Genomic DNA, 16,424 nt, shown 5'->3' with positions numbered 1-16,424 from the left:
CCGAAGCGGCGAAGCACTATTTGTCGGCGGGGGCGGGAAGCGCTGTTGAATTTTAAAAGACTGGCCGGATGCTGATTGGCTGAATTCAGCCAATCAGCATTCAGCCAGTCATTTTAAATGCAGCAGCGCTTCTCGCCCCCCCTGCCGGCAAATAGCGCTTCGCCGCTTCGGGCTCCTAGCTACCGCCACCGATGCCCTGATCCCCCTGTCGAGTCACCCAGTGAGGGTGATCAGAACCCCGGCACACGGACCCCCGAAATTAAATTCACTGCTAGCTAGGAGGTGAAGCGCTATTTGCCGGCGGGGTGGGAAGCGCTGTTGCCTTTTCAAAGAATGGCCGGATGCTGATTTTCTGAATTCAGCCAATCAGCGTCCGGCCAGTCTATTCAAATGCAACAGCGCTTCCCGCCCTGCCGGCAAATAGAGCTTCCTCGAATCAGGCTTCTAGCTACCGCCACCGCCCTGATCCCCCTGCCCAGATCCCCCAGCGAGGGTGAGCGGATTCCCGGACCCCGGCCAACATCTTTCCCATTGGGCTGGGCCGGGGGCCCCTAGGTCCTAGGGCCCCCGGCCAACTGCCCATCGTGCCCAATGGGAAAGACGGCCCTGCACATACACACTGAATATACACACATCCCTCCCACACACATACTGTATATGCACACCCCCCCCCCCACACACACACACACTGTATATGCACACATCCCCCCACACACACACTATATATGTACAAATCCCCCCCACACATACATACATACATACATACATACATACATACATACATACATACATACAGTACATACATACATACACATACTGAATATGCACACATCCCCCCTCCCACACACACAAACTGTATATGCACAACCCCCCCACACACACACATACTGTATATGCACAACCTCCCACACACTGTATATGCACACACACCCCCACACACACACACATACTGTGTATGCACACCCCACACACACATACTGTAAATGCACCCCCCCTCACACACACACACATACTTTATATGCACACATATCCCCCACACATACTGTATATGCAACCCCCCCCCCCCACACACACACACACACACTGTATGGTGTATACAGTATGTGTGTGTGTGTGTGTGTGTGTGTGTGTGTGTGTGTACCACTACAGCCAGCCACACCATGTGATATTAACATGTCACCTCCTCCCTCCCGAGCATAAATCAAATACCTGAGAACTACAGTATGCTGGTGTGGCTGGCTGTAGTGGTACATGCTGCTCCCCTGTCCATGACTGGCTGCAGGGCAGGCTCCTCCAGTCACAGACACATAGCCATGTGTGCAGCATGCTCAGCAGAGCGTAGGAAGAGCTGCCTGCAACCTGTTTCTAAGAGGAAGGGGAGGGAAGTGGGTGGCACTGAAGAGTGCTGTGTTTTCTAGAGATGGGCAAAACGGGTCACTAATGAGAGCTGGGATTCAGCAGATCAGTCAGTGAAAAGACCGGTATATTTTAGGCGGATCAACGGTTCACTTTGACAGAAGGGGTAATTTGAGAATAGCGAAGCATAATTTGTTTTACAATAATTTATTGCCATTTTTTTAATTTTTTTATTTAAAACAGTGAGCTGAACAAATAAGAAAATACATAACTGAGTAAAACACTGATCAATGACTGGGTGCAGAATCGCCATCGATGGCAACCATCGATGGCGTCTGCACCGATGGCCATCCCTAGCAGCAGCAGCCTTGTTATTCTTTATTTTACTTGCAGTAGCAGCACTGAACTCTCCAAAAAGTCTCCAGAGCTAGTACATGTCAGCTGCCACAGGTGGCAGTGCTGAGCTCCGGCAAATGCATTGCAATGAAAAATGAAACTGAAAGTAAAAGAACGACGGCTCACCTTTTTGGGATCAGTGGCTCCCTCAGTCTTTTATGGGATCCGTTAAAAAGACCCGCTTCATTGGCGAATGACTCATCTCTAGTGTTTTCGTTTTTACATTGGGGATGGAAGGAGGGAGGGTGATGCTGCTGCCTGTCATTTACCCTGACAGGAGCAGCAGGGAGTAGAGGAAAGTGCTCTATTCTAAATGATCATGCTGCCTGCATGAGAAGTATGGCACCGAGAGGAGCTGAACCGCGGGAGGAGCTGTGTGCGTGTGTCCACACATGCACAGCAGCCATCCCGCGGCCATGTTAAATGCTGTTAAATCAGCCCGGCCACATATGCAGCCATTTTTAAGTTGGGCAAAACCCTGCAGCCGCTGCTGAGGAGATAGTGGATGCGCAGCCCAGCCAGGGGGGAGAGCACCCGGGTCTAGTGTCTAATAGATCGGCCGACCGGGATAAGACCCGGTTTCCCGGTAGGCCAATCTGCCCCTGAGTACAGTATTATGGAGTAGGCAAGCAGAATATCATGTATATGCATGTTTTTACTAGTATGGAAGTTGTGAAAATTAAAAAAGATCTCAGTGTAAAAGTCTTTGTTTTCTTGGAGACAATATGCTAGGCTGTGAGGCCTTCTGGCTGTGTAGTCTTCTAGATGTGAAGTATTATAGTGTAAAGTATGCAATCTATATTAATATAACATGGGAGATATACAGGAGATGCACAGGAGGGAAACAGGAGGACAAAGAACACTTCATCCTCCACTGAAACTCCAGCAACCAACATACTGCAGTGAGTTACCTGACTCAGCATCACCTACAGTCTGAACAACCTGGACACTGATCCCCATACTGAACTAAATGCAGTCACGCACTGCTTCTGTCTCACTTATACACAAACTATATTTCCTGTAGGCTCTCCATGCTTCCATTGCATCACCTTCTCACTGCTCATTCTAGGCCACTCCAACCTCATTCTATATCACTACTCTGAACAACTTTACACAGAAATATGGCTCCTCAATCTGGTCCCATACCAGTCCTCGCTGTCAGGTCTCACCCCCTCTCAACTTCCACACCTCTCACATGCACCCACAACCCACACAACCTAATTCCTATCTCACCTGTCCCCTACCTTTCTCCTATGCTCTCTGGAATCTGCAACAGGCTCCCGACTATCCACGACCTCTTTATCTCCCACTTTTTTTAACATTCTCGCCATCACTGAAACCTGGCTTTCCGCCTCTGACACTACCTCCCCTGCTGCCCTATCTTATGGATGCCTCTCCTTCACACACTCGGTCAGACCTGATGGCCGCCAGGGTGGTGGAGTGGGCATCCTCCTCTCCAGCAACTAAACCTTCAGCGTCTTTCCACCTGAGCCCTCCCTCACATTCTCCACCTTTGAGGTACACACTTTCCGCCTCTTCTACCCCATTCACCTCCTTGTGGCTGTAATCTACCGCCACCCTGGCCCCTGCTCCCCTTTCCTTGATAACTTTGCTGCGTAGCTTCCACACTTTCTTGCCTCTGACCTCCCCTCTATCATCCATGACTTTAACATTCCTATTGACATCAATAATGCTGCCTCCTCTAATCTTCTTGACCTTACCTCCTCCTTTGGACTTTCTAAATGGACCTCCACCCCCACTCATAATCTCGGACACTCTCTTGACCTAGTCTTCACCCACCATTGTAATCTCTCTGATTTCTCTAATTCTTCCTTCCCACTCTCTGACCACAATCTGCTCTCTTTCACCCTCTCATCCTCCCCTCTCCCCTCATTGCCAAGACCCACAGTCACCAGACGTAACTTTGGGTCTCTTGACCCTACTGTCCTGTCTTCCCTGGAGACTTTCCTCTCTTCTCTTTCAACCATGACCTGCCCCAACCAGGCTGCCTCTTTCTATTACTCTTCTCTCACCTCTGCTCTCTACTCTGTAGCCCCCTCCACACTGTCCCCCTCCGACGCTCTAAACCCCAACCCTGGAACAAAAAAATAACAATATTCTTGCAAAAATTTGCACACTCTACTGAACGCCTCAGAGCTATGCCCCCTACTAATATCTCTATCACTGTTAACAACACCATCATCTCCCCCGTTCCCCAACTCCGCTTCCTGGGTGTCACTCTCAACTCCTCCCTCTCCTTTTCACCCCACATCCAAGCCCTGGCCCATTCTTGCCAGTTCCAGTTACGCAACATTGCTCGCATCAGGCCCTTTCTATCACAGAGTGCAACTAAGCTGATCATCCACTCACTGGTCATCTCACGGCTTGAATACTGTAATGCTCTCCTCACCGTCCTCGCTCGATCCCAACTGGCTCCTCTCCAATCTGTTCTCAACTCTGCAGCAAGGCTTATCTTCCTCTCCCGCCGCTCTAATTTTGCCACTCCCCTTCAACAAAATCTGCACTGGCTCCCATTCCCCTACAGAATCCTCTTCAAACACCTCACACTCACATACAGGGCTATCTCTAATTCCATTGCTCCATACATCTCTAACCTCATCTCCATTAATACACCCTCCCGCCCTCTACGGTCGGCTGATGACTGTCGTCTTTCCTCCACCCTGATCACTGCATCCCATGCTAGAGTACAGGACTTTGCCCGTGCTGCACCCCTTCAGTGGAACGCAAGGTTGATAATTATACTTTAAACATTTTATTTCAATGTAATTTTACAACCTACCCTTTCATTTCTCCAATGTATTTTCCATGGCTCAATGTATAATTGTTTATCATCTGGAAAAGATTCATCAAATTTTCCAATGTTTATATCAGTTAAAGGATAATTTGTTGGTCCTTTCTTTACTATCCTATTTATAAGCTGTAAAGTTGAAGATAATTCTTTTCCATTGTAAAATATTTTACCATATTCATCTTCATAACAAACATTTTTTATGTAGGTGTGAAGCTTCGAAATGAAGAGAGAGAGAGAGAATGAACATGACAAGATGTAATCATTTATGAGATGTACTTGGATCCGCTCCTACTAGTAATATGGAAGAAAGTACCAGTCAGATAACAGAGATTTGTACCCTTTCCATAAAGGTAGAAAGGTACTTGTGTACTAGCACGACGCCCCGATAATTAGTCGCCCGATTTTTTAATCGAATCGCATCGCATGCCATACAACCGATGGCATGCGATGTGATTTTAACCCAAATTCGATATTAAGTTGTATAAGCACCCTAATGGGTGCTTATAAGCACCCTAATGCCTGCTTACAATGCTTAAATGCACCCCCACGCCCCCCCCCAAGTATAAACGTGAACCCGAAGCGTGGCGAGCGCAGCGAGCCCGCGAGGGGTGGCGGTATGCGTCCTACGACCTTTTCATACCCCCACTATCCACGTCGGCGTGGAGTTGAGAATAGAAAGTGTGGCGATCGCAGAGAGCCACCAAGCCCGAAGCGTGGCGAGCGTAGAGAGCCCCTCAAGGGGACGCGGATACCTGTGAAGCCCGCAAAGGGGACACGGATACCTGTGAAGGTATCCGCGTCCGCTCACCATGCTTCGGCTCGGTGGCTCGCTGCTCTCTCCACACTTTCTATTCTCAACTCCACGCCGACGTGGATAATGGGGGTATGAAAAGGTCGTAGGACGCGTACCGCCGCCCCTCGCGGGCTCACTGCGCTCACCACGCTTTGGGTTCATGTTTATACTTGGGGTTGGCGTGGGGGTGCATTTAACCATTGGGTTGCTTATACAATTTATAATTGCATCGCAACGCATTGTATGGCATTGTATGCCATATACAATGGCATACAATTTTAAAATTGTATGCCATTGTAAAACATCGATATCGCGTTGCATCGCATACCATCGCATGTGATATGGTCTGCGATGCGATGGGCGCCGTGCTAGTACACAAGTACCGGTAGAAACTTTTTTAAGTGGGTATACTGTAATTACCGATTCAGTTCACCAATGTAGTTCACCTGGGGATTTTTATATATCCTGTTCAGAATGCATTAAAGCGATATCCTCCTTTGCTGGTGAAGATAAGGAAAGTGATGATCGCAATACTCAAAAATTCCAACTCTGGTAACTACAATATTGGCATCATGGAATTATTGCACACCATGCCAATGGACATCTTTGTTAAAGCTGGAACATATTTTTTAAATTTTTCCCATATATTTTTCATACATTTTATGCATATATTTTTTTTTATAAATAAACCCCCTTTAAGTTACAATGTATAACCCTTACTAATTGAAGGGATACAGTGAACATTTGCAATTTCATTTGAACTTTACGACACTATAAAAGGTATATAAAGCCTTGGGGCAGATCAATCTGACACTACAAAGTACCAATATAGGTCTAAGTAACAAAGCGCTGGTATATACATTAAGAAATACTTATATTTAAAGGACTACTGTAATTATAAATTTACACCATATCAAGTCCTTGATGACCAAGAGCGATCACACGGATAACATCAGTCCCCATGTATGGATGGAAATCGCATAGGTCTAACTAGAACCAACATTATTGTATAATTCATTGAAAAATGAAAAAGGAAAATAACAGACGCAGCAAAGGAACAACACACAGCTCAGTTTTAATTGATCACACTTTTATTTCTTCTTACACATTCTATACTTTTAAAATATTTTGCTGTAGTAAAATGTATTAAAAGTAACATTTTATATAATTGTTTGGTACTTGTGTAATATCTGGGCGCCCAATTTTTTCATTGTATTGCATCGCATCGCATCGCATCGCGTGCAATTTAGTGGCATACAATACATGCGATGAGATTTTTCATTGTAAAGACCCAATTTTTAATTGAATAGTCACCCATGGGTGATTTCATACCTCCACTATCCAACTACGCATGGAGTTGTATCTATATAGTGTGGCGAGCGCAGCGAGCAAGCCGAGCCTGAAGTGTGGCGAGTGAACTCAGAATACATGTAAAGTAATCCGCGTCTGCTTGCCGTGCTTCGGGTTCGGTAGCTCGCTGCTCTCGCCACACTATATAAAATCAACTCCATGGGTAGTTGGATAGTGAAATCAGCCATGGGTGACTATACAATAAAAAATCGGGTCTTTACAATGAAAAATCACATCGCATCGCATGCCTTAAGTAGTGACATGCAATGAAAAAATCGGGCGCCCAGATACAGTAATTATTATTATTATTATAATTTTATTTATAAGGCGCCACAAGTGTTTCGCAGCGCCGTACAAAGGAACAATACAGGGAGACAAAACTTGGCATAACATTGAATAAATAACAAAAATACAGTACAAATAAAGAGCACCACAGTTCAATACACATTACAGCTTAAATGTAAGTAGTGAGGACCCAATCAACATACAACTAGAGGCTTGAGGCCAATGATGGAGATGAGTATGAAGATGGTCACTGAATGTTGGAGTAAAGGAGAGCTGTGAGTGAAATGTGAAGAGAAGTGGGCTTTGACAACAGGAGGGAAGAGGGCCCTACTCGGAGGAGCTTACAATCTAGTAGGAAGGGGAGACAGACAGATTACAAGAGGTGCAAGCGAGGGGGTGGTGGTTAGATAGCAGGATGTAAACAGGCAAGGGGTCGGAGAACCAGCTGGTTTATGCAGTGGAAGGGTACGCTTTGATGAATAGGTGAGTTTTCAGTGCCCGTTTGAAGCTTTGCAAGGTCGGGGAGAGTCTAATGGAGCGAGGGAGTGCGTTCCACTGAAGGGGTGCAGCACGGGCAAAGTCCTGTACTCTAGCATGGGAAGCAGTGATCAGGGTGGAGGAGAGACGACAGTCGTCAGCTGACCGTAGAGGGCGGGAGGGTGTATGAATGGAGATGAGGTTAGAGATATATGGAGCAATGGAATTAGAGATGGCCCTGTATGTGAGTGTGAGGTGTTTGAAGAGGATTCCGTAGGGGAATGGAAGCCAGTGCAGATTTTGTTGAAGGGGAGTAGCAGAGTTAGAGTAATACACAAGTACCAATTGTTTACTTAGTGCGCAGCAAACAGACATCCTTGTGTTCTCTTTTCCTATATCCAGGGTGGCCATCAAAAATGATGGGGCCTGAGACTAACAAAATAGGCAGGCCCACCCTCCCACCCCTCCCTATTCCTTCACACAATTATCTATACAGAGAGAAGAAGGCTAAAGGTGACAGGGCCGGATTGGGATTTAAAACCAGCCTGGGAAATTACTTGAAGCAACCCTAGTGGGGGCGAGATCTCTTGCAGGCCATGGTCAGCCAGTGGGTGGATACTCTAAGCTCATATATCACCTACCCCCTGGATGATCATGCCCCCTCACGTGATCCCACTCCCCACAGGGTTAGGCTGCAGGGTGTATGTAAGGTTAGGGTTAGGCTGCAGGGTGTACAGTATGTAAGGTTAGGGTTAGGCTTTGGGAGGGGAGAATGCTTACAGTTAGTCTGTGGCTGTGCATGTGTGTATAGGGTTAGGCTGTGGCTGGGGTATGTGTATGGATAGGTTAAGGATGCTGCTGGTTGTGTGGGTATGTATGGTTAGGGTTAGGTTGCGGCTGGGTGTGGGGGTGTATGGATGGTGAGGGTTAGGTTGCAGTTGGGTGTATGTGTACGGATGGAAAGGTTTAGGCAGTGGCTGTGTGTGTGTGTGTTTATGGATGGATAGGATTAGGCTGTGGCTGGGTGTATGTGTATGGATGTATAGTATTAGGCTGCAGCTGGGTGTGTGTGTGTGTGTGTGTGTTTATGGATGGATAGGATTAGGCTGCGGCTGGGTGTATGTGTATAGATGGATAGATTTAGACTGTGGCTGTGGGTATGTGTATGGATGGATAGGTTAAGGCTGCAGCTGGGTGTGTGGGTATGCATGATTAGGGTTAGGTTGCGGTTGGGTGTATGTGTATGGATGGATAGCTTTAGGCAGTGGCTGGGTGTGTGTGTGTTTATGGATGGATAGGATTAGGCTGCGGCTGGGTGTATGTGTATGGATTAATATGGGCTAGGCAGCAGCTGGGTGTGTATGGAAGGATAAGGTTAGGCTGAGGGTGTATGGGTAAGGTTAGGCTATGGGTTTGTGTTGGTATAGGCTTTGGCTGCAACTGGGTGTGGGTATGATTAAGGTTAGGCTGCCAGGGGGTGTATGGTGAGGATTAGGATGTGGGGAGGAAGGTGGTGTATGGTTAGGCTTAGGCTGGGAGGACGTGCACAGTTAGGGCTAGGCTGCACAGAAAGTGGGGTCTATGGTTAATGGTAGGCTGCCGGGAGAGGTGTATGGTTAAGACAAGACTAGTTTACTAACCTGGTCCTACTATGCTTGTAAAGAGACTACTTTGATGCTCCTCACTGCGCTGTTCCCAGGGACACCTCTCTTGCAGCCTTATTCTCATCCTGTCAGCAGTAGCAGGGTGTTTCCTACATTGCTGCAGGAGAGAAGGAGACCCAGGCCCACCACTGATGCTGCTCTAGTGCCCTCTAGTGCAGCTGAGCTCACACATTCAGCACTGCAGTCCCAGGGGGGCAGGGCAACTCAGACGGGTGGGGTGGCAAGTTCAACCTGGCAAAAGATACTGTAGACTGGAGTCAGAGCTGTGTAGGGAGGGTCCGGGCCGGGGGAATATACACAACTGAGTTCTTCCATTTTGCAAGGTGCATAAATACAGGAACTGCGGCAGTCAGCGCCCCAGTGGACAACCCGGCAGGGGGGGGGGGCAGCAAGTTGTTTGGTGGCTGGGTGCGGTCCAGGCCCTCCCCTCCTGTCAGAGCGTCTGTGCCCGGGACACTTGGGTCACCTGTATCTTTCTAAAATCTTTGTAGAACCAATAAGACCTAGTGCTATAGCTCTAACTCCTGTGTTACACTGAGCTTGCCCTTGGGTCGCTTCTCTCAGACTCAGACCCACTGGCCCTCTCAGAGGGGTGCCCCCTGTGCCTGTGCCAGTTGGGGGTGGTCTGAAGAGCCGATGATTCCCTTTGCCAGTTCCACAATGACACTTAGGTGTCACCTCTGTTCTTCAATCCATTCCATCTTGGTCCAATGATCCTCTCCTGTGGGTGCAGTCAGATCGAGGTCCTTCAGCTCCCGCCCGGGGTTGCCGAACAGCAGGAAGTAGGGTGAGTCACCTGTGGTCCAGTGTACCCAGTTGTATGCCTATACCAGCCTCTGCACAAAGTCTGGCAAAAGCCTCCGCTTTCCGGGTTTTAGGGTTCTTACCATCTGTAAGAGGGTCCGGTTGAAACTCTTACAGGCTCTTTTGCCTTCACTCTGCATTAAAAGCATGCACCATGGTTTGAGTGGATGCATTGTGGGAAGCCGTACTTTAGAAGGAACTGCTCCATGATCCCTCGTGATACCACCGCCACCATCTGGTCTCTGGTCGGGATCACCATGGTGAACTTGATGAAGTGATCCATCATCACCAGGGCATGTTGGTATCTGCCAGTTGATTCTCCTATGGTCACATAGTCTATTATCAGAAGTTCTAGTGGCCAACTGGTCCAGATGGTCTGTATGGGGGCCCTCTGCTCGGGAGGTTTGGTGACTCCACACTGCTTGCATGTCCGGGAAACACATCCTCCACTATCTTTTGAACCCTGGCAGATAGCACTGGTGGTGGAGCCATTGGAGCATTTTGGTTACCCCAGAGTGGACCTCCACCACTAAGGCCTGGGCCTGCACCTCCAGGAGAATAACCTGCTAAATGTGACAAAGTTCCTGCTCCAGGTAGGCACATCAACATAATGTGTCCTCCTGGATTTGGCCAATCGGTCCTACTTGTGGAGTGTTTTCTCTCAAATGGCCCCAGTCAGCCTTGTTCCTGGATCTTTGTTGTCATATGTAACAGGAGGCTGCAGTTGGTTGTCTGCCAAGCCTGGGGGGGGGGGCTGATCTGGGTGAGATCCAGAATTTCTATCCCATCTTGATTCTTACTCCTCATCTTTGGGGCCAGAAGGAGCCTCCACATGGAAACGGGAAAGCGCATAAACATTAGCATTGTCTTTTCATGATTCTTTATGGAAATTTGTTGAGCCGGGCAACCCAGCTCTCTTATTTAAAGAAAAGAGAAAGGACTGTTGTTCAGGGACCGCACTTTAATCAATACACATAAAATTTAACTTTTAATTATTATTTTCTAAAAAATCCCTTTATAGGATATGATAAGAGGCCGCAGTGAATTTATAGGGGTTAAAATCATACATACAAACACATACACATATACACACAGATGGTGTTTTAAGTGAACAAAATAGAAGGAAAAGTGATCCTTAAAAATAACCTTTGTAATTGAAAATGTCAATATTTAATCAAGCACTGTCTCAATGTAAATGAGAAAAAATTCCAGAAAGGTGTCAATGACTGCTATCGGTCATTGGAATATACCCTTAGCTCCTTTTTCACATAAATGTTTTTCAGAAAAATCACTTTATGATGTATACTAGGTTATGGGGTGTTTGGTGTAACTTTACTGCCCTCTACTGACCAAAGTGAGATTTCTTAGGCACTTTTATTTTTAAGAGCCCAAAAATTGGTATATGAATATCCCTTTTAAATATTCCTTCCACACAGCTGTGTTCTATCTGTCCTAGATAGGGTGGTCCTCACGTTTCTGGCTTTATTGCCTCTATTGTTGCCGCCTCACAGCTGTGTTTGACAGTAAATTTAGGGGAAAACAGCAGTATAGATTTTGCCTTACTTCAGATAGGCACTATCTATTTGTTCCACATGGGAATGAATTTAGGCAGATATTTATTGCCCTCTGCTGTCTGGAAAGCAGAACTTCACTCACAACTTTCCTATTCAATACAGTATAATTAAGGAGCTAACAATCTAAATACATTGAGATAACATTTCTATTGTGCTAACAGACATTCAATTTAAGGTATCGACCAACACATGTTTCACTGCACCAGTCAGCCTTGTTCCTGGATCTTTGTTGTCATATGTAACAGGAGGCTGCAGTTGGTTGTCTGCCAAGCCTGGGGGGGCTGATCTGGGTGAGATCCAGAATTTCTATCCCATCTTGATTCTTACTCCTCATCTTTGGGGCCAGAAGGAGCCTCCACATGGAAACGGGAAAGCGCATAAACATTAGCATTGTCTTTTCATGATTCTTTATGGAAATTTGTTGAGCCGGGCAACCCAGCTCTCTTCAAGTGACCCAAGTTTTGCTGTGTCAAGTTGTGTCAGGGCAGTATTATCAGTGACAACCTCGAAGTCCATGCTGGTTAAGTACTCTGCAAATTGTTCGGTCACAGCCCCTACTAGCTCCAGCAATTTGAGCTTTAATGAGTTGTATTTATTAAGGTTCCACTTCGAGTCTCAGAGGCTCTGGCTTCCATAGGCAATCACTCTCTCCTTGCCATCCTGTACTTGGGAGAGCACTGCTCCCAATCCTTGGTGGCTCTCATCCGTGTAGACTACGAAGGGCTGGTCGATGTCTGCATAGGCTACTACTGGTGTCTGCAGGATGGCATCATTCAGCCTTTTAAATGCCTCATCTTGGGCTGGCCCTCATTCCACTGTTTCCCCCGGTAGTAGGTCAGGGAGGGGCCTGGAGATTTTGGCAAAACCCTGCATTATGCTCTGGTAGTACCCCACCAGTCCTAAGAAGGCCCTCTCTTCTGTCACTGTGTTTGGGACCTTCCACCACCGAATGGCGGTGAGTGTGTTGGATTGGGTGGGTTGTACTCTTTGCTGGGACACCATCTTGGCTTGGTCCTTCTCCATCACCGGCACTTGCCAGTACCCACTGGCCAGGTCTTATTTAGAGAAGTATCAGGACTTGCTCAGTGCCACCAGGGATTCCTAGATCAGGGGCAGGGGGTAGGCATCTCGTATCATGCAGTGATTCAGCCCAGGGGCTTTTGCTTTCCTGGATCATGTGGTTGTCCAGCATCTGCAGGATCATGGTCTTTACTTCTTGGTACAACTTCGATGGGATTGGCCAGTGTTGCTTCCAGATGGAGGGTGATCACACATGTTGATCTCATGCTCCAGTTCTTGGGTGTAGCCAAAGTCTGCCTCTTCCACAGCATCCAATCAAGCCTTTTTGTTGTCCATCTGGCTGACTGCTTCCAGGGTGACATCTATCTGTTCCAGTATGGTCCAGCTATTCTTGTCTCTTTTTCCTATAGTCTCAAAGCCAGCGTCCAGGGCTTCCGGGTATCGGTATCCAGAATTAGGTCTCAACCTGTCTTCAATCCTTCGGATTGGATTGCATCCACTTGGGTGAGGATGGCCAAGGAAGAATCTGAGTGGTGGAGTCTCCCAAGTTACACATACATATGGGTACCATCCCATCTCTAACAATGGCCAGGGCCTGAGCAACCACTAATCTGGTGCCTGACTGATTGAACCAGCAAGGCTCTATCTGCACTGTTTGTCCTTCCAGCCATTATTGTGTCCTTACGGGAGGTCTAGTTTCACCTCCTGACGGCCTGGTATCTTCATCCTCTGGTTGTGAAGGGGTCTTGTTTCATCCCAGGGACCCTGGATCAGCTGTGGTTTGCAGTGTAGCTGCTCCACTCACTGTAGGGACTGTTGGACCAGCTTCTGTATCCCTAGGTGTTTCCAGTATCAGGGGCCTTCCTCGTGCACCAAGGCTTGGTCCAAGTCCCACAAGATGTTCGTCCCTGTTATGCTCACCGTAAGGGAGACAGGAGCTGGGTGTCACTAATGGGGACTGGAGGACTGAGTTAAGCCAGTATACATGAGGGGGCCCTCCCAGGACCTGTAGGAACTCATGGATGAGAGCCTGCGATCTTCCTGGAGTCTTCTGGGTAGTCACCCAGAACCCCCTCCAGCTCAGCCCACAGAGCACACCAGTGAGCCTTCTTGACTATAAGAGCCCTGTTCCCTTAAGTCTGACTGTGTCTACCGGTACTAGTATGCCACCAGAACTTACATCGACAAATGGCAGTGTAGGCTGAATCGGGGGAACCAGAGTGAGCTACCAGTAGGTATTGAGGGACTATTCTAACTAAGGACTAAAGAAATGACAAGGGACAGAGGAATGGGCTAAAGGAGCAGTGCAGACTGAAATCTCACTAAAGAGAATAACTCAGTGTAAAAGACAATAACAAGTTCTAGATTGGTGAACCACACACATGTAGGACATACAAGTGAAATAAGAGAGCACACAATTGACAGGCTAAGAGCCTGCTAAAAGGGTGATGGGCCTTTAACTTATGCCTCTGCAACAACTCTCTAATTGGAGAAAGCTGTAGCAGCAAAGGACACAAGCTATACTATAGAGAAACGCTGGACACTCTACTTAGCAAGATATAAATGGACTGTATAAATAGGTACTGTTACTTCTGTTCAGCACAGCCAGTAATTAGGCAGGGAATAAATTTGGACAGAGCAAACCAGGAGGAAACTGCTAAAGGGACCGGATACACAGGCAAGGCAGGCAGAGAGTTCTCCTCCCTAAACTCTATAACTGGCATTGTACTGTCCCAATAGAGTGTCTTAAAAAGGCTTCACTGACCAATAACAGCAAGTGCCCTGCTGGACATAATTAATGAGTGCAGCTGCGTGCTGCATCAGAAGCCGGCCTAATCTGTGGAGGCAGCGGCTGCCTGGCATGCCCATCGCCTAGGCAACTGCTGCAGAAGCGGGTCTGCAGGTGGAGGGAGGTGTCCAGGTTGCCCGGCAACTGCCAAAGTGAGGCCATTGCCCTGCCGTAAGTGCGGACCCGGAAGCGCTATGACGCCTCAGCCACCAAGCAACAACCGGGGCCTGCGCTCCGGGACCAGCAGGGGAAGGAGAGCCGCAACCACGGCTCCTTACAGTCCCCAGGATGACAAACCCATGCCATAACTCTTCCCCGATGACTACCAATATCTATTTTTTCCCCAAACAGTTGTACCTCAAGCCATACACCCAGGAAGAGGATGAGCAGGCTGTTGAAGCTTTACCCAATCTCCTTGACAAAGCATCTACTGATGTGAAACACATTGAATGAAGTGTGAGCCCCAGGAATAACAATATCTCTCTGATCCAGAAACCACTGACAGAGACTCAGCATAAAACTGAAAAAAAAGAAGTCTGGAGACGACTCAAAGGGAACCCGACAAGGTTTTTTGGGGCACACTTATAAATTATATGGATATGATATGGTGTCTATATATTAAAATATAACTTTTAATTGTTAAACACTTAACATATAAGTCTCACATGGGTGAAGGTATATATTTCTCATGTGAACTTCAAAAAGTTCAATTCTTCCCTCCACCTCAAAACAATAACTTTGTCCAGTGATTGGTTTATAAGTAAACACAGCAAAAATTTCTCAATCAATAACTGTTCCTCTGAGAAAGTACAATCACTCAATAATGTGACATCCGATTCGTCATCATAGAGGAAAATAACAGTTATGGTGGCGCAGGACACACCCCCTTGTTATAATGGGTTAGTAGTTGGGGATGGCAAAATGAGGATCACAAATAGGGATCAACAATAAAGCATGAAGAGGGAGAAAAATATATAGAGATCATGCATCACTCCCACAGCGTGTTAGCTTCTGCTGTTACAATGAACTACAGCACCGGCTATTCCCTGTTAGTTCCCCAGACAGGTACTAGGCCGGCCCATCACTGTTTATTTTCTGGGTTCGGATGGTACCAGGCGGTTCAGTGAGGTATGGCTGTAAAGTGATAATGAGAGAGCACCGCTGGTCCGAAATGAGCTGAAGCGTGCTTCTGCTGTTGCTCCAGCCACAGGAAATCCCTCCCTGTTACCACGTGGGCATTGCAGGGAGACAGATTGTAGTGGTGCCAATGAGAGATTCACTGAAAAATATACTTAGAAGGGATAGAAAAGAGGGTGAATGTAATGCCTGGACCCCACTTCTGCTGTCCCCAATCTTACAATGTATAGGATTGTGGATGAGAGAGAGGGGACAAGGCATCCTTGAGTATGAAAGAGAAATAAGGTTTTGGCAGGTTGCCGGGGATAGGACAACTGGGAAATGTACGACAAATTATGGAAAAATAAGAACCATTGGATAAATATGAATGTACCCTCAGTCCAATTAATGCTCAAACTCAGCATAAACAGCAACCATGATGTGCCGGCGGGTGACGTCATTGATGAGCGCCCGCAGATCAATGCATAGACACTGACCACTGGCAGCCAAACACAGAGACCTAAGGTAGGAAGAGGTTAGGGAAATTCCCCAACCAACCCAGGACTCTACGACACTGGTGCGCTCCACACCAAAAGCGCCTTAATGGGGCTATAAACAATTATTTTAATTTCTCATTTTTTCATTAATTTTATTTTTTATTTACATTTTTTTATTCATATTTTAACTTTTTACTTGTGTTTTCTATTTATTATAGTCACTGCTTTCTTCACTATTCTTGTCTATCCCCATACAGAATCTGGCATTTTTATTCCTTGCAAAATTATTTCCATAACCAAATCCAGATTTTTTTTTGCCTAGCAAAATTATTTCCATAACCAAATCCAGAGCTACTTCCATCAGCGCAATCATTGTTCCACCCTTAAATCGAAGTTACCCAATCTCCTACAGCCATTTACTTAACATGGCCATAGTCCCTCTGGAAGCATGTTTCCGACATTGTGGATTCTTGTGAGCCAGTATCGTGGAG

The 16,424-nt window shown here is 46.9% G+C and overlaps 1 pseudogene; it reads right to left on the bottom strand.

Moving 5' to 3' along the window:
- Positions 1-15,344: 15,344 nt before the first annotated feature.
- On the bottom strand, positions 15,345-15,462 carry LOC146040749 (5S ribosomal RNA; annotated as a pseudogene).
- Positions 15,463-16,424: the final 962 nt, after the last annotated feature.

The sequence above is a fragment of the Crinia signifera genome, chromosome 1 (assembly GCF_055691185.1).
Source record: "Crinia signifera chromosome 1, ASM5569118v1, whole genome shotgun sequence".
NCBI lineage: Eukaryota > Metazoa > Chordata > Amphibia > Anura > Myobatrachidae > Crinia > Crinia signifera.
Note: the sequence above shows the minus strand (reverse complement) of the source record. Positions and strands in the feature narration are given on the sequence as shown.